This window comes from Panulirus ornatus, chromosome 9 (assembly GCF_036320965.1).
Source record: "Panulirus ornatus isolate Po-2019 chromosome 9, ASM3632096v1, whole genome shotgun sequence".
Lineage (NCBI taxonomy): Eukaryota > Metazoa > Arthropoda > Malacostraca > Decapoda > Palinuridae > Panulirus > Panulirus ornatus.
This window is the reverse complement of record NC_092232.1, coordinates 36,601,903-36,620,945: the sequence shown is the minus strand read 5'-3', so window position 1 is coordinate 36,620,945 and position 19,043 is coordinate 36,601,903. Positions and strand designations below refer to the sequence as shown.

The following is a 19,043-nucleotide window of genomic DNA, read 5'->3' as shown; positions in this document are numbered from 1 at the left end:
CTCTCTCTCTCTCTCTCTCTCTCTCTCTGTATATATATATATATATATATATATATATATATATATATATATATATATATATATATATATCCTCGAGGTAGCGCCCCTTCCTGCTACGCAGGGGTGCCTGGTTCGATCCTGGCTGTTGGAGGTTTGTATGATATATATATATATATATATATATATATATATATATACATATATATATATATATATATATATATATTAATATATATTAAATAACCTTACCAACCAGTCAACAATACAGTCACCCCCTTTTTTAATAAATTCCACTGCAATACCATCCAAACCTGCTGCTTTGCCGGCTTTCATCTTCCGCAAAGCTTTTACTACCTCTTCTCTGTTTACCAAATCATTTTCCCTAACCCTCTCACTTTGCACACCACCTCGACCAAAACACCCTATATCTGCCACTCTATCATCAAACACATTCAACAAACCTTCAAAATACTCACTCCATCTCCTTCTCACATCACCACTACTTGTTATCACCTCCCCATTTGCGCCCTTTAATGTATGTATGACTCATGGTGAGGTTCCTGAGGATTGGCTGAATGCGTGCATAGTGCCATTGTACAAAGGCAAAGGGGATAAGAGTGAGTGCTCAAATTACAGAGGTATAAGTTTGTTGAGTATTCCTGGTAAATTATGTGGGAGGGTATTGATTGAGAGGGTGAAGGCATGTACAGAGCATCAGATTGGGGAAGAGCAGTGTGGTTTCAGAAGTGGTAGAGGATGTGTGGATCAGGTGTTTGCTTTGAAGAATGTATGTGAGAAATACTTAGAAAAGCAAATGGATTCGTATGTAGCATTTATGGATCTGGAGAAGGCATATGATAGAGTTGATAGAGATGCTCTGTGGAAGGTATTAAGAATATATGGTGTGGGAGGCAAGTTGTTAGAAGCAGTGAAAAGTTTTTATCGAGGATGTAAGGCATGTGTACGCGTAGGAAGAGAGGAAAGTGATTGGTTCTCAGTGAATGTAGGTTTGCGGCAGGGGTGTGTGATGTCTCCATGGTTGTTCAATTTGTTTATGGATGGGGTTGTTAGGGAGGTGAATGCAAGAGTTTTGGAAAGAGGGGCAAGTATGAAGTCTGTTGTGGATGAGAGAGCTTGGGAAGTGAGTCAGTTGTTGTTCGCTGATGATACAGCGCTGGTGGCTGATTCATGTGAGAAACTGCAGAAGCTGGTGACTGAGTTTGGTAAAATGTGTGAAAGAAGAAAGTTAAGAGTAAATGTGAATAAGAGCAAGGTTATTAGGTACAGTAGGGTTGAGGGTCAAGTCAGTTGGGAGGTAAGTTTGAATGGAGAAAAACTGGAGGAAGTAAAGTGTTTTAGATATCTGGGAGTGGATCTGGCAGCGGATGGAACCATGGAAGCGGAAGTGAATCATAGGGTTGGGGAGGGGGCGAAAATCCTGGGAGCCTTGAAGAATGTGTGGAAGTCGAGAACATTATCTCGGAAAGCAAAATGGGTATGTTTGAAGGAATAGTGGTTCCAACAATGTTGTATGGTTGCGAGGCGTGGGCTATGGATAGAGTTGTGCGCAGGAGGGTGGATGTGCTGGAAATGAGATGTTTTGAGGACAATGTGTGATGTGAGGTGGTTTGATCGAGTAAGTAATGTAAGGGTAAGAGAGATGTGTGGAAATAAAAAGAGCGTGGTTGAGAGAGCAGAAGAGGGTGTTTTGAAATGGTTTGGGCACATGGAGAGAATGAGTGAGGAAAGATTGACCAAGAGGATATATGTGTCGGAGGTGGAGGGAATGAGGAGAAGTGGGAGACCAAATTGGAAGTTGAAAGATGGAGTGAAAAAGATTTTGTGTGATCGGGGCCTGAACGTGCAGGAGGGTTAAAGGAGGGCAAAGAATAGAGTGAATTGGATCGATGTGGTGTACCGGGGTTGACATGCTGTCAGTGGATTGAATCAGGGCATGTGAAGCGTCTGGGGTAAACCATGGAAAGTTGTGTGGGGCCTGGATGTGGAAAGGGAGCCGTGGTTTCGGGCATTATTGCATGACAGCTAGAGACTGAGTGTGAACGAATGGGGCCTTTGTTGTCTTTTCCTAGTGCTACCTCGCACACATGAGGGGGGAGGGGGATGGTATTCCATGTTTGGCGAGGTGGCGATGCGAGTGAATAAAGGCAGACAGTGTGAATTGTGTGCATGGGTATATATGTATGTGTCTGTGTGTGTATATATATGTGTACATTGAGATGTATAGGTATGTATATTTGCGTGTGTGGACGTGTATGTATATACATTGTGTATGGGAGTGGGTTGGGCCATTTCTTTCGTCTGTTTCCTTGCGCTACCTCGCAAACGCGGGAGACAGTGACAAAGCAAAATAAATAGAATATATATATATATATATATATATATATATATATATATATATATATATATATATATATATATATATATATATCCCCACTTTGAGTTGTGTAGTGATGTTTGTAGTGAGAACAATTTGTTCAACTTGCGTGTTTATTTTCATCCATTTCGTTGTGAGATGAAATACATTTAACGAGGCTGCACAGTATGGTTAACGAGGCTGCGCTAATGTCGTTAGTCATGCTGGCTGGGAAAAGTGAAAAAATGATAAATACTTTCTCCTTCGTGTACACAAAGGCATCATGAGATGGAGACATTAAGTCCACATAAACACATTCCTCCACATAAATATAAATGATTTACGTGATAATTTACGTTTTCAGTGTATTATTCTGTACTCTGGGATCAGACAGGCTCCATGATTTATTATGTGAATATTTGGTGCATGAATATTTATCACGTGAATATTTGGTGCGTGAATATTCATCACGTGAATATTTGGTGCGTGAAAGCATTGCTACACACATGGCTAACGGTATGAATATTCCCCGTTGTTTACCGACATGAACGACATGTTTCACCCGCCCCGTGACTACTGCGGCACGACCCTTGAGCACGTGGGTACGACCCTCGAGCACGTGGATACGACCCTTGAGCCCGTGGGTACGACCTTTGAGCAGTGGGCACGACCTTTGAGCACGTGGGTACGACCTTTGAGCTTGTGGGTACAACCTCTGAGCACGTGGACACGACCTCTGAGTACGTGGGTACGACCCTTGAGCACGTGGGTACGACCCTTGAGCACGTGGGTACGACCCTTGAGTACGTAGGCACGACCCTTGAGCTCGTGGGTACGACCTTTGAGCACGTTGGCACGACCTTTGAGCACGTGGCTACGACCCTTGAGTACGTGGGCACGACCTTTGAGCACGTGGAAACGACCCATGGGCACGATCTTTGAGCAAGCAGTGGGCACGACCTTTGAGCAGTGGGCACGACCCTTGAGCACGTGGGTACGACCTTTGAGCACGTGGGTACGACCTTTGAGCACGTGGGTACGACCTTCGAGCACGTGAGTACGACCCTTGAGCACGTGGACACGACTTTTGAGCACGTGGGCTAGACCTTTGAGCACATGGACACGACCTTTGAGCACGTGGACACTACCCTTGAGCACGTGGGTACGACCCTTGAGCACGTGGGTACGACCCTTGAGCACGTGGGTACGACCTTTGAGCACGTGGGTACGACCTTCGAGCACGTGAGTACGACCCTTGAGCACGTGGGTACAACCTTTGAGCACGTGGACACGACTTTTGAGCACGTGGGCTAGACCTTTGAGCACATGGACACGACCTTTGAGCACGTGGACACTACCCTTGAGCACGTGGGTACGACCCTTGAGCACGTGGGTACGACCCTTGAGCACGTGGGTACGACCTTTGAGCACGTGGGTACGACCCCTGAGGACGTGGGCACGACCTTTGTGCACGTGGACTCGACCTTTGAGCACGTGGGCACGACTCTTGAACACGTGGGCACGACCTGTGGTTTTGAAGTCTTGGCCTTTGACCTGACCTAAAATTAAGGGATTGTTACAGGCCAGGTCATCCTGCCCAAGGGTCGTTCCTTTGCGTTCAAGGTACGTACCGTCGTGTTCAAGGAACGTACCGTCGCGTTCAAGGTACGTACCGTCGTGTTCAAGGAACGTACCGTCGTGTTCAAGGTACGTACCGTCGTGTTCAAGGAACGTACCGTCGTGTTCAACGAACGTACCGCCATGTTCAACAGACGTACCGTCACGTTGTAGGGAAGTACCCTCGTGTTCAAGTAACGTACCGTCGCGTTGAAGGAACGTACCGTCGCGTTGAAGGAACGTACTGTCGCGTTGAAGGAACGTACCGTCGCGTTGAAGCAACGTACCGTCGCGTTGAAGCAACGTACCGTCGAATTCAAGGAACTTACGTCGCGTCGAAGGAACGTACCGTCGCGTTGAAGGAACGTACCGTCACGTCGAAGGAACGTACCGTCACGATTGAGGAACGTACCGTCGTGTTCAAGGTACGTACCGTCGTAAACAAGGGTTGCACCGTTTTGCTCCACGGTCGTAACGTCACAAGGCCAGGCAGTGTGTAACGTCAGATGACCAGGCTGTGTGTGACGTCACATGACTAGGCTCTGTGTGTGTGTGTGTGTGTGTGTGTGTGTGTGTGTGTGTGTGTGTTCAGGAACAGCTGATCAAGCCACGGGTTGTGAGGAAACCTGTAGTGCACTTCATGATGATTGTAATTGTGTGGCTTCACGTCGAGGGGACGCTGCTGCTGATCTGCTCCACTGTGGAAGAGAGAAGAGAGAGTGGTGACCTGGTGGTCATATAACCTTTCCAGTTTGTAGATCAGTCGAATATGACCTCGTCAGGGAAGAGCTCTTCCTGGATGATGGTGGTAATGGTGATGATGTAATGATTGTGACTTGTTTACAACGGGTCTGGAGGAAGGATTGGTGGATTGGAACGCGAATCAACTTTACAATTGAAAGGGTAAATGTTTACGATGATGTACACACGGCTGGCTGGAAAGATGTTTGGTGGTGAAGAAATTGAGAGATGCGCCTCACGAGTGTAGAACTCTACCCCCTTACTATATAAATGGATCTTACGAATGTAGAACTCTACCCCCTTACTATATAAATGGGTCTCACGAATGTAGAACTCTAACCCCTTACTATATAAATGGATCCCTTGAGTGTAGAACTCTACCCCTTATTTCATAAATAGGTCCCACGATTGTATGACTACTTCTTACTATATAAATGGGTCCCACGAATATATGACTCTACCCCTTACTATATAAATGGGTCTCGCGAGTGTAGTACTCTACCCTTCCTAAATAAATGGGTCCCTTGAGTGTATAGCTCTACTCCTCTTATATAAATGGGTCCCACGAGTGTAGAACTCTACCCTTACTATATAAATGGGTCACTTGAGTGTATAGCTCTAACCCCTCTATATAAATGGGTCCCTTGAGTGTATAGCTCTACCCCTCCTATATAAATGGGTCTCACTAGTTTAGAACTCTCTTTCGCTATTATATGAATGCGTCCCACAAATGTAGAACTCACTCCCCCCTTACTGTATAAATGGATCCCACGAATGTAGACCTCCCTCCCTCTTCTACATAAATGGGTCGCACGAGTGTAGAACTCTCTCTCTCCTTGTTATATAAATTGGCAGTTACCATAAACTCAACACCAGTTCTCAGTAACCCCACCCGCTCCCACACAATGACCTCCCCCCCTCACCGCTACCACACAATCACCCTATCTCCACCACACAATCACCCTATCTCCACCACACAATCACCCTATCTCCACCACACAATCACCCTATCTCCACCACACCATCACCCTATCTCCACCACACCATCACCCTATCTCCACCACACAATCACCCTATCTCCACCACACAATCACCCTATCTCCACCACACAATCACCCCATCTCCACCACACCATCACCCTATCTCCACCACACAATCAACCTATCTCCACCACACAATCACCCTATCTCCACCACACAATCAACCTATCTCCACCACACAATCACCCTATCTCCACCACACAATCACCCTATCTCCACCACACAATCACCCTATCTCCACCACACCATCACCCTATCTCCACCACACAATCACCTTCTCTCGCTGCACACACTGTCTTCGCCACACCAGTAATTCCCCCCTCGCCACACAGCAGGATGGACCATTACCGACACCAACAGCTGGTGTTACAAGGTGTGAGCGGCTGATCAGCGTTATGCTAACGACGTCACTCGTTACCTGTGAATAATACATCCCTCGGGATATTCACACCATCTGGGGACCCGGTCTGGCTCCTGCAGGATACGGCAGGACTGAGGGTTACGTCATGTATGTTTACTACATGGTCATATGCTGGTGTTTACCACATGGTCATCTACTGGTGTTTACTACATGGTCATCTACTGGTGTTTACTACATGGTCATCTACTGGTGTGTTTACTACATGGTCATATGCTGGTGTTTAGTACATGGTCATCTACTGGTGTTTACTACATGGTCATCTACTGGTGTTTACTACATGGTCATCTACTGGTGTTTACTACATGGTACCCCTGGTGTTTACTACATGGGCACTCTTGGTGTTTACTACATGGTTATCCATGGTGTTTACTACATGGTCGCTCTTGGTGTTTACTACACGGTACTCTTGGTGTTTACTACACGGTACTCTTGGTGTTTACTACGTGGTCATCCTTTGGTGTTTACTACATGGTCATCCTTTGGTGTTTACTACATGGGCACTCTTGGTGTTTACTACATGGGCACCCTTGATGTTTACTACAGAGTCACTGTTAATGTAGACTACATGGTCATCCCTGGTGTTTACTACATGGTCACTCTTGGTGTTTACCACATGGTCACCCTTGGTGTTTGCTACAGGGTCGCTCTTAATGTAGACTGCATGTTCACCCCTGGTGTTTACAACATGGGCACTCCTGGTGTTTACCACATGGGCACCCTTGGTGTTTACTACATGGTCACCTTTGGTGTTTACGACATGATCATCCCTAGGTGTTTACTACATGGTCACTCTTGGTGTTCACTACATGGTCACCCTTGGTGTTTGCTATAGGGTCGCTCTTAATGTAGACTACATGTTCATCCCTGGTGTTTACTACATGGTCACTCCTGGTGTTTACTACATGGTCACTGTTGTGTTCACAACAAAGTCATTCTTTATGTATATCTGGACTTGTAAACTGCACCTAAAAAGACAATGAACTTTGGGGGTAATAAAGTGTTTGGCCAGTCACGTCAAAGAATGGGAAATTTTTGTTTATTTGTGTTTAAGAATGGTAAATTTTTGTTTGTTTGTGTGTGTGTGTGTGTGTGTGTGTGTGTGTGTGTGTGTGTGTGTGTGTGTGAGATGACTCTGTGATGGATCATCCATATGAATGAACGAGATGAGTGTTGTGAGAGAGAATGTTGTCCGTGTTGATGTAATAGCCAGATGACCTTCACATGGTATGTGATATACCATCAAACCTCATCATCATCAAATAACATCTTCCCTTGTGAACAAATATGAATATAACTAGAAAGTCCAAAGTGAGATTTTATAACAATACGTCGTCGTTGTAACACCTTGAGCACGACGACACGACCATATGAGCACCATGATACAACCTTTGGGGTATGATATTCTGGCCTTTGACCTGAGTTAAGCCTTAAAGGTCAGGTCAAAGGTTGGGGGGGGCCTTCATACCCAAGGGTCGTGCTATAGCACCGCTTGGCACTGTGGCTCAGACGCGCTGTCCTGCAAACACCTGAGAGAGAGAGAGAGAGAGAGAGAGAGAGAGAGAGAGAGAGAGAGAGAGAGAGAGAGAGAGGAGAGAGAGAGTATCTGTTGTCGTCTTTGCTTACGTGTACAAACAACAATTTTTTTTGCTTTGGGTCATAAGGCTTCATGAAAAGGGAGATATTTTGATTTGCTTGACCCTAAACTCTCACTGTGTGTTAGCTTAGAGTGTGTGATTAGTAATAAAAGTGAATGATTAGTAATAAGAGAATGATTAGTAATAAAAGTGAGTGATTAGTAATAAGAGAATGATTAGTAATAAAAGTGAATAATTAGTAATAAGAGAATGATTAGTAATAAAAGTGAATGATTAGTATTAAAAGTGAATAATTAGTAATAAGAGAATGATTAGTAATAAAGAGAATGATTAGTAATAAGAGAATGGTTAGTAACAAAAGAGAATGATTAGTAATAAGAGAATGATTAGTAATAAAAGAGAATGATTAGTAATAAGAGAATGGTTAGTAACAAAAGAGAATGATTAGTAATAAGAGAATGATTAGTAACAAAAGAGAATGATTAGTAATAAGAGAATGATTAGTAATAAAAGTGAATGATTAGTAATAAGAGAATGATTAGTAATAAAAGTGAATGATTAGTAATAAGAGAATGATTAGTAATAAAAGTGAATGATTAGTAATAAAAGTGAATGATTAGTAATAAGAGAATGATTAGTAATAAAAGTGAATGATTAGTAATAAGAGAATGGTTAGTAACAAAAGAGAATGATTAGTAATAAAAGAGAATGATTAGTAATAAAAGTGAATGATTAGTAATAAGAGAATGATTAGTAATAAAAGTGAATGATTAGTAATAAGAGAATGATTAGTAATAAAAGTGAATGATTAGTAATAAGAGAATGATTAGTAATAAGAGAATGATTAGTAATAAAAGAGAATGATTAGTAATAAGAGAATGATTAGTAATAAAAGTGAATGATTAGTAATAAGAGAATGATTAGTAATAAAAGTGAATGATTAGTAATAAGAGAATGATAAGTAAAAAACGTGAATGATTAGTAATAAGAGAATGATTAGTAATAAAAGTGAATGATTAGTAATAAGAGAATGATTAGTAATAAAAGTGAATGATTAGTAATAAGAGAATGATTAGTAATAAGAGAATGATTAGTAATAAAAGAGAATGATTAGTAATAAGAGAATGATTAGTAATAAAAGTGAATGATTAGTAATAAGAGAATGATTAGTAATACAAGAGAATGATTAGTAATAAAAGTGAATGATTAGTAATAAGAGAATGATTAGTAATAAAAGTGAATGATTAGTAATAAAAGTGAATGATTAGTAATAAAAGTGAATGATTAGTAATAAAAGTGAATGATTAGTAATAAAAGTGAATGATTAGTAATAAGAGAATGATTAGTAATAAAAGTGAATGATTAGTAATAAAAGTGAATGATTAGTAATAAAAGTGAATGATTAGTAATAAAAGTGAATGATTAGTAATAAAAGTGAATGATTAGTAATAAAAGTGAATGATTAGTAATAAAAGTGAATGATTAGTAATAAGAGAATGATTAGTAATAAAAGTGAATGATTAGTAATAAAAGTGAATGATTAGTAATAAAGAGAATGATTAGTAATAAAAGTGAATGATTAGTAATAAAAGTGAATGATTAGTAATAAAAGTGAATGATTAGTAATAAAAGTGAATGATTAGTAATAAAAGTGAATGATTAGTAATAAAAGTGAATGATTAGTAATAAAAGTGAATGATTAGTAATAAGAGAATGATTAGTAATAAAAGTGAATGATTAGTAATAAAAGTGAATGATTAGTAATAAGAGAATGATTAGTAATAAAAGTGAATGATTAGTAATAAAAGTGAATGATTAGTAATAAAAGTGAATGATTAGTAATAAAAGTGAATGATTAGTAATAAAAGTGAATGATTAGTAATAAAAGTGAATGATTAGTAATAAGAGAATGATTAGTAATAAAAGTGAATGATTAGTAATAAAAGTGAATGATTAGTAATAAAAGTGAATGATTAGTAATAAAAGTGAATGATTAGTAACGAGAACATATTCTGGAATACAGAAAAAAAAGTTAAATTGACGAATGAGGAAAGAAATAAGAAAATAGGGGATTTCAGAGTCTAATAACTTAAGAGACTAAAAAATATGAAAAATTGTTAACCGAATTAGTATTAGTGAATATTCAGTATAAGATAATGAATATTAGTGAGTATTCAGTATAAGATAATGAATATTCGTGAGTATTCAGTATAAAATAATGACTATCTAAATATTTGCTATAAAAGAATGAATATTAGCGAGTAATCGGTATGAGAATGAATATTAGTGAGTATTCAGTATGAAAATGAATGTTAGTGAATATTTAGTATGAGAGAATGAATAATAGGGAGTAGTCAGTATAAAAAAATGAATATTAGTGAGTATTCAGTATGAAAATGAATGTTAGTGAATATTTGGTATGAGAGAATGAATAATAGGGAGTATTCAGTCTAAAAAATTGAATATTAGTGAGTATTCAGTATAAAGGAATTAATACTAGTGAATATTCAGTATGAGTCAATATTAGCGAGTATTCAGTATGAGTGAATATTAGTGAGTCTTCGGTATAAGAGAATGAATATTCGTGAACATTCAGTATAAGATAATGAACATTAGCGAATATTCAGTATAAGCGAATGAATATTAGTGAGTATTCGGTATGAGAGAATGAAATATTCAGTGATTCATACTTGGTCATCATAACAGATGTTGACGTCACAGAGTGTGACGTAATGACCAGTACATGACAGAGAAAGGTCATGACCTGGACGATAGCGAACGCTAATTGATAATGATAAAAGATAGAGATAAATGATAAATGATGATGATAAAACAGAGATAAATGCTAAATGATGATGATAAAACAGAGATAAATGCTAAATGATGATGATAAAACAAAGAGGTAAATGATAAATGATGATGATAAAACAAAGAGATAAATGCTAAATGATGATGATAAAACAAAGAGATAAATGCTAAATGATGATGATAAAACAGAGATAAATGCTAAATGATGATGATAAAACAGAGATAAATGCTAAATGATGATGATAAAACAAAGAGATAAATGATAAATGATGATGATAAAACAAAGAGATAAATGCTAAATGATGATGATAAAACAAAGAGATAAATGCTAAATGATGATGATAAAACAGAGATAAATGCTAAATGATGATGATAAAACAAAGAGATAAATGATAAATGATGATGATAAGACATATAGAGATAAATGATAATGATAAAGAGATAAAGACGTTGCTAATCAAAACTAATGATGATGGTGTAGTGTGTGTTGTTGCAATGTTGATCATCGCTTCACAGTCTTCGGGTCACTATCCCCCCCCTCAGTGGGGGGAGGGGGGGTCAGGAATTCATGTGTGGAGGTGGGTCAACACAAGGGGGGGTTAGGGGGGGAGGGAGAGGACGCTCTGAAGTGAGTTTGATCTGTTAATCTATCTATCTATCTATCTATCTATCTATCTATCTATCTATCTATCTATATATATATATATATATATATATATATATATATATATATATATAATGAAATATATATTATCCCTGGGGATAGGGGAGAAAGAATACTTCCCACGTATTCCCTGCGTGTCGTAGAAGGCGACTAAAAGGGGAGGGAGCGGGGGGCTGGAAATCCTCCCCTCTCGTTTATGATTTTCCAAAAGAAGGAACAGAGAAGGGGGCCAAGTGAGGATATACCTTCTAAGGCCCAGTCCTCTGTTCTTAACGCTACCTCGCTAACGCGGGATAAGGCGAATATGTATAAAAAAAAAAGATATATATATATATATATATATATATATATATATATATATATATATATATATATATATATATATACATACATATGTATGTATATTTGCGTGTGTGGACGTATGTATATACATGTGTATGGGGGTGGGTTGGGCCATTTCTTTCGTCTGTTTCCTTGCGCTACCTCGCAAACGCGGGAGACAGCGACAAAGCAAAAAAAGAATATATATATATATATATATATATATATATATATATATATATATATATATATATATATATATATATATATATATATACAAGTGACAGAGAAGCATTGGATGTTCCCTGGACGCACACTGATCGTCAGCTGTCCAGTCATTGACCTCAGAGTGGCGTTTGAGTGACGGGCCCCAGTGACCAGCGCAGCTCCTCTTCACCACCTGACCTGAAATGTTGTGTTGTTGTTTTCCAATCAAGTTGTACAAAATCTGAAAGTATATACGAATGTTTAGAGAAACATTGGATTCTACCGTTCGGTGTACGATGTGGGATCCGTTGATAGGAGTCAGTTATTCTTTGATAACATTATAGGATCGTGTGGTCATTGTTTTGGTGAAGGAGCAACGGGTCAGGTTAGATCATATCCTTAGCTGGTACTCAAGACTCGTAGGTTGAGGTCGGTGTGTCCCTCGTACATCATCAAGTTATACCTTGATGCCACATGTACAAATGTGGAAACATGTACAGTAACGTGTACAGTGGCTACATGTATGATCAAGTGTACATGTATGATAGACCCCCAGCCAGGGAGATCAAATTGTTATGGTTCTCCATATATATATATATATATATATATATATATATATATATATATATATATATATATATATATATATATATATATATATATATATATAATGCTTATATATAAACCTTTTTTGTCGAATGTAACTTGTGCACTGATAGCAGTAGTAGTTGTGGTGGAGGGAGACGAGAGGGAACACGGTTATTGGTCTTCATACAAGAGACAGCTACGTGTACACGGGGTCTCCACACAAGTTATTCTTGATGTCAGATTATCACTGTATTCCTGTGTGTTGGCCACCAACCACCGTGTCTGATTGTTGAAGAAGAGGAGGAGGTGGGTTGAGGGAGGCTGGGTCCCCACTGGCCAGGATGATATAACAGTTTAGTGTGTAGTGTGTAGGCGTGTGTGTGTGTGTGTATGTGTGTGTGTGTGTGTGTGTGTGTGTGTGTGTGTGTGTGTGTGTGTCATCACAACACACAGCACGTCTGAGTGTCTTCCTCAAGAATATATACACCCTTTAAAGTTTGACGTCACGTAAAGATAATTACAGAGGAAATTTCAAAGATAAATACGAAAACATCTCTTACACAACATGACCGAATACCATCATCACCACATCTGTTGGCGCTCCAACAGCACGTATGAAAGAGCGAGGCAAAGACATGAGAGCGAGCGCTGCTTCCCTGAGCTTGGTAAGGCATGTGACATGGTCAGCCAGAGCCCATTGTGTAAGATGAAGTAGAGAAAATACTACCATAAACCAGGACGTCAGATCAAACACATTCTGGGGGAAGTAGTGTGTTCACCTTAGCATCAGATGGAACCAGTGTGTATGATGAAGAGGTTGTACGAGATATGCCGGCCATATGGACATGTGATCACTTCTGCATTGTTAATGATAAGGGTCATCTAAGAAAGATGAGATGAAGGATAGTGTACAATGGTGTACATTGGCAGGTTAGGGTCATGACAGACATGCAGACGACCCAGTTATAGTACACAGATATGCAGAAGTTAATGAAGAACATTGAAGAATTAACGTATAGCGAAACTGGCTATACAGCGTTCACACATTATACAACGTCAAGTGCAACGTGGAGACATGTTGGGAATGAAGAGAAAGATGAAAGCCCAAGTTTAATGAATGACTGAATGAAAAAAACATGTTGGAATTTGGAAGTCATATATATATTTTTTTTTTTTTTTTTTTATACTTTGTCGCTGTCTCCCGCGTTTGCGAGGTAGCGCGAGGAAACAGACGAAAGAAATGGCCCAACCCCCATACACACGTACATACACACGTCCACACACGCAAATATACATACCTACACAGCTTTCCATGGTTTACCCCAGACGCTTCACATGCCTTGATTCAATCCACTGACAGCACGTCAACCCCTGTATACCACATCGCTCCAATTCACTCTATTCCTTGCCCTCCTTTCACCCTCCTGCATGTTCAGGCCCCGATCACACAAAATCTTTTTCACTCCATCTTTCCACCTCCAATTTGGTCTCCCTCTTCTCCTCGTTCCCTCCACCTCCGACACATATATCCTCTTGGTCAATCTTTCCTCACTCATTCTCTCCATGTGCCCAAACCATTTCAAAACACCCTCTTCTGCTCTCTCAACCACGCTCTTTTTATTTCCACACATCTCTCTTACCCTTACGTTACTTACTCGATCAAACCACCTCACACCACACATTGTCCTCAAACATCTCATTTCCAGCACATCCATCCTCCTGCGCACAACTCTATCCATAGCCCACGCCTCGCAACCATACAACATTGTTGGAACCACTATTCCTTCAAACATACCCATTTTTGCTTTCCGAGATAATGTTCTCGACTTCCACACATTTTTCAAGGCTCCCAAAATTTTCGCCCCCTCCCCCACCCTATGATCCACTTCCGCTTCCATGGAGGCTAAGGTGAAGATTAGTATGGGTTTTCAGAAAAGAGGAGTGAATGTTGGGGTGAAGAAGGTGGTGAGAGTAAGTGAGCTTGGGAAGGAGACCTGTGTGGGGAAGTACCAGGAGAGACTGTGTACAGAATGGAAAAAGGTGAGAACAATGGAAGTAAGGGGAGTGGGGGAGGAATGGGATGTATTTAGGGAATCGGTGATGGATTGCGCAAAAGATGCTTGTGGCATGAGAAGAGTGGGAGGTGGGCTGTTTAGAAAGGGTAGTGAGTGGTGGGATGAAGAAGTAAGAGTATTAGTGAAAGAGAAGAGAGAGGCATTTGGACGATTTTTGCAGGGAAAAAATGCAATTGAGTGGGAGAAGTATAAAAGAAAGAGACAGGAGGTCAAGAGAAAGGTGCAAGAGGTGAAAAAAAGGGCAAATGAGAGTTGGGGTGAGAGACTATCATTAAATTTTAGGGAGAATAAAAAGATGTTCTGGAAGGAGGTAAATAGGGTGCGTAAGACAAGGGAGCAAATGGGAACTTCAGTGAAGGGCGTAAATGGGGAGGTGATAACAAGTAGTGGTGATGTGAGAAGGAGATGGAATGAGTATTTTGAAGGTTTGTTGAATGTGTCTGATGACAGAGTGGCAGATATAGGGTGTTTTGGTCGAGGTGGTGTGCAAAGTGAGAGGGTTAGGGAAAATGATTTGGTAAACAGAGAAGAGGTAGTAAAAGCTTTGCGGAAGATGAAAGCCGGCAAGGCAGCAGGTTTGGATGGTATTGCAGTGGAATTTATTAAAAAAGGGGGTGACTGTATTGTTGACTGGTTGGTAAGGTTATTTAATGTATGTATGACTCATGGTGAGGTGCCTGAGGATTGGCGGAATGCGTGCATAGTGCCATTGTACAAAGGCAAAGGGGATAAGAGTGAGTGCTCAAATTACAGAGGTATAAGTTTGTTGAGTATTCCTGGTAAACTATATGGGAGGGTATTGATTGAGAGGGTGAAGGCATATATATATATATATATATATATATATATATATATATATATATATATATATATATATATATATATATATATATATATATATATATTTATATATATTTTATCCTTAGGGGATAAGGGGAGAAAGAATACTTCCCACGTATTCCCTGCGTGTCGCAGACTAAATGGGAAATCCTCCCCTCTCGTTTTTAGTTTTCCAAAAGAAGGAACAGAGGAGGGGGCCAAGTGAGGATATTCCCTAAAATGCTCATTCCTCTGTTCTTAACGCAACCTCGCTAACGCGGGAGATGGCGAAAAGTATGAAAGAAAAGAAAGAATATATATATATATATATATATATATATATATATATATATATATATATATATATATATATATATATATATATATATATATATATATATATATATGTTTAGCAGAACTGACCACTGCTGGAGTCAGTAACATGACAACCTTAAGTTTGATGAGTTTGTATGGAATTTAGAATCACTTTACAAGGAAGATCCTGGTACGTAGGAGTCATGCACTCACATGGCTATGGTTGCGTGACCCCTGAACTGCATGGAAGAGAAGGTAAATGATACATCAATGTTTATCAAGAATCAAATGTAATTAAGGAAATTGTATTAAAACTTTACATTTTACATGCAAGAAATATAATTATATTTACAAGAATCACTTTGGGATGTTGTTAAATGCGCCAGCAATAGTATACAAGACCTGCAGGGGACAGGATACAGCAAGCTCTCACACACGACCTGCAGGGGAGAGGGTACAGCAAGCTCTCTCACACGACCTGCAGGGGAGAGGATACAGCAAGCTCTCACACACGACCTGCAGGGGAGAGGATACAGCAAGCTCTCACACACGACCTGCAGGGGAGAGGATACAGCAAGCTCTCACACACGACCTGCAGGGGAGAGGATACAGCAAGCTCTCACACACGACCTGCAGGGGAGAGGATACAGCAAGCTCTCACACACGACCTGCAGGGGAGAGGGTACAGCAAGCTCTCACACACGACCTGCAGGGGAGAGGGTACAGCAAGCTCTCACACACGACCTGCAGGGGAGAGGATACAGCAAGCTCTCACACACGACCTGCAGGGGAGAGGGTACAGCAAGCTCTCACACACGACCTGCAGGGGAGAGGGTACAGCAAGCTCTCACACACGACCTGCAGGGGAGAGGATACAGCAAGCTCTCACACACGACCTGCAGGGGAGAGGGTACAGCAAGCTCTCACACACGACCTGCAGGGGAGAGGATACAGCAAGCTCTCACACACGACCTGCAGGGGAGAGGATACAGCAAGGTCTCACACACGACCTGCAGGGGAGAGGGTACAGCAAGCTCTCACACACGACCTGCAGGGGAGAGGATACAGCAAGCTCTCACACACGACCTGCAGGGGAGAGGATACAGCAAGCTCTCACACACGACCTGCCGGGGAGAGGGTACAGCAAGCTCTCTCACACGACCTGCAGGGGAGAGGATACAGCAAGCTCTCACACACGACCTGCAGGGGAGAGGATACAGCAAGCTCTCACACACGACCTGCAGGGGAGAGGATACAGCAAGCTCTCACACACGACCTGCAGGGGAGAGGATACAGCAAGCTCTCACACACGACCTGCAGGGGAGAGGGTACAGCAAGCTCTCTCACACGACCTGCAGGGGAGTGGATACAGCAAGCTCTCACACACGACCTGCAGGGGAGAGGATACAGCAAGCTCTCACACACGACCTGCAGGGGAGAGGATACAGCAAGCTCTCACACACGACCTGCAGGGGAGAGGATACAGGAAACTCTCACACACGACCTGCAGGGGAGAGGATACAGCAAGCTCTCACACACGACCTGCAGGAGAGTGGATACAGCAAGCTCTCACACACGACCTGCAGGGGAGAGGATACAGCAAGCTCTCACACACGACCTGCAGGGGAGAGGATACAGCAACCTCTCACACACGACCTGCAGGGGAGTTGATACTGAAGAAGGTGCTCATATGAACTTGAGATAGACGATTGTCTAGTGAGAGTGGCTGTGGAGAGTAATGGTATTGTTAAACTCTCTCTCTCTCTCTCTCTCTCTCTCTCTCTCTCTCTCTCTCTCTCTCTCTCTCTCTCTCTCTCTCACAGCGGAGCACGTAATGTCACAAGGCATGAATCAATACTCCCCATTTCCATAAGCCTAACTTAACTGGCCCAGCCGGCAATATCCTTTAGGATCTTCTTGTGGCAACGAGAATGGTATTGGATGCTATCCCTTTTGATGCTACAATGGTATGCAGGTCCTTTACTACGTCCTGTAGTGGTGTTAGATCCTCTTAGGGGTGTAATGACGGCGTTGGATCTTTCTTTCGTTGTGTTAGTGGTGTTGGATCCTCTTACTGGTGTGACGATGGCTTTGGGTTCTCTTACTGGTGATGTGATATTGTCCGACTCTTTCTGTTTATGTTATAAAGGTATCATTTCACTGATATAAACATGGCTGTACGTCTCTGTAGATTAATTCTTTGGCTATATATATATATATATATATATATATATATATTCGTGTACGAAATACGGTTTGAAGCGTGCTCTAACATGGTAAATACCAGAACCTCCACCGAAAGAGGATTCGAACCTCTGCCGCTTGTGGCGGAGGTTATACCCCCCCCCCCCCCCCCCCCCCCCCCCCGCGATTGCTGTGTGTTAGAGGAAGTGGCCCATAGAGGCCCATGCTTGTGTATGTAGCACGAAAGACATTCAGTTACTTGGGATCAAATAGCCACTTCACTATTACAGACGTCAGTAGCCGAACGGATGAACGCCCCGACTGCCACCAGACGTGGCAGAGGTTCGAATCCTCTCAATGGAAGGGTTTCTCTCGTCAGTTGTCTCCTCGTGTCCATACCACCAAGACTTGGACCTGTGACTGAAGTATGGCTGGTTTTTCCCCTTATTACCTTTGTGAAGACGAGCCACACGAGGACTGACCGTTATGAGCACCCCCTCCTTCCCTGGACCAGCGAAGCTGCTGTGGACACCTGGCTTCCCTCCTCCTATAACTCTCGACCATAGTCATCCAGGTCTGCAGACACATGAGCAGTTCGGATTACGTTCTTCATTGTTTCTCTTTTCAAATTTTTCTTTTACCCGAGATAATCATGACTGAGGAATGATTTGCCAATGTTATGTAGATCATCACTGTTTATATATATATATATATATATATATATATATATATATATATATATATATATATATATATATATATATATATATATATCCCTGGGGATAGGGGATTAAGAATACTTCCCACGTATTCCCTGCGTGTCGTAGAAGGCGACTAAAAGGGGAGGGAGCGGGGGGATGGAAATCCTCCCCTCTCATTTTTTTTTTTTAATTTTCCAAAAGAAGGAACAGAGGGGGCCAGGTGAGGATATTCCAAAAAAGGCCCAGTCCTCTGTTCTTAACGCTACCTCGCTAATGCGGGAAATGGCAAATAGTTTAAAAGAAGAAAAAGAAAATATATATATATATATATATATATATATATATATATATATATATATATATATATATATATATATATATATATTTTTTTTTTTTTTTTTTTTTGCTTTGTCGCTGTCTCCCGCGTTTGCGAGGTAGCGCAAGGAAACAGACGAAAGAAATGGCCCAACCCACCCCCATACACATGTATATACATACGTCCACACACGCAAATGTACATACCTACACAGCTTTCCATGGTTTACCCCAGACGCTTCACATGCCCTGATTCAA

The 19,043-nt window shown here is 41.2% G+C and overlaps 1 protein-coding gene across 3 annotated transcripts in view; it reads right to left on the bottom strand.

The window, feature by feature from the left end:
• LOC139750337 (uncharacterized) overlaps positions 1-19,043 on the bottom strand; it is a 650,672-nt gene that overhangs the window by 39,848 nt on the left and 591,781 nt on the right. The gene's annotated exons all lie outside the window — the stretch shown is intronic.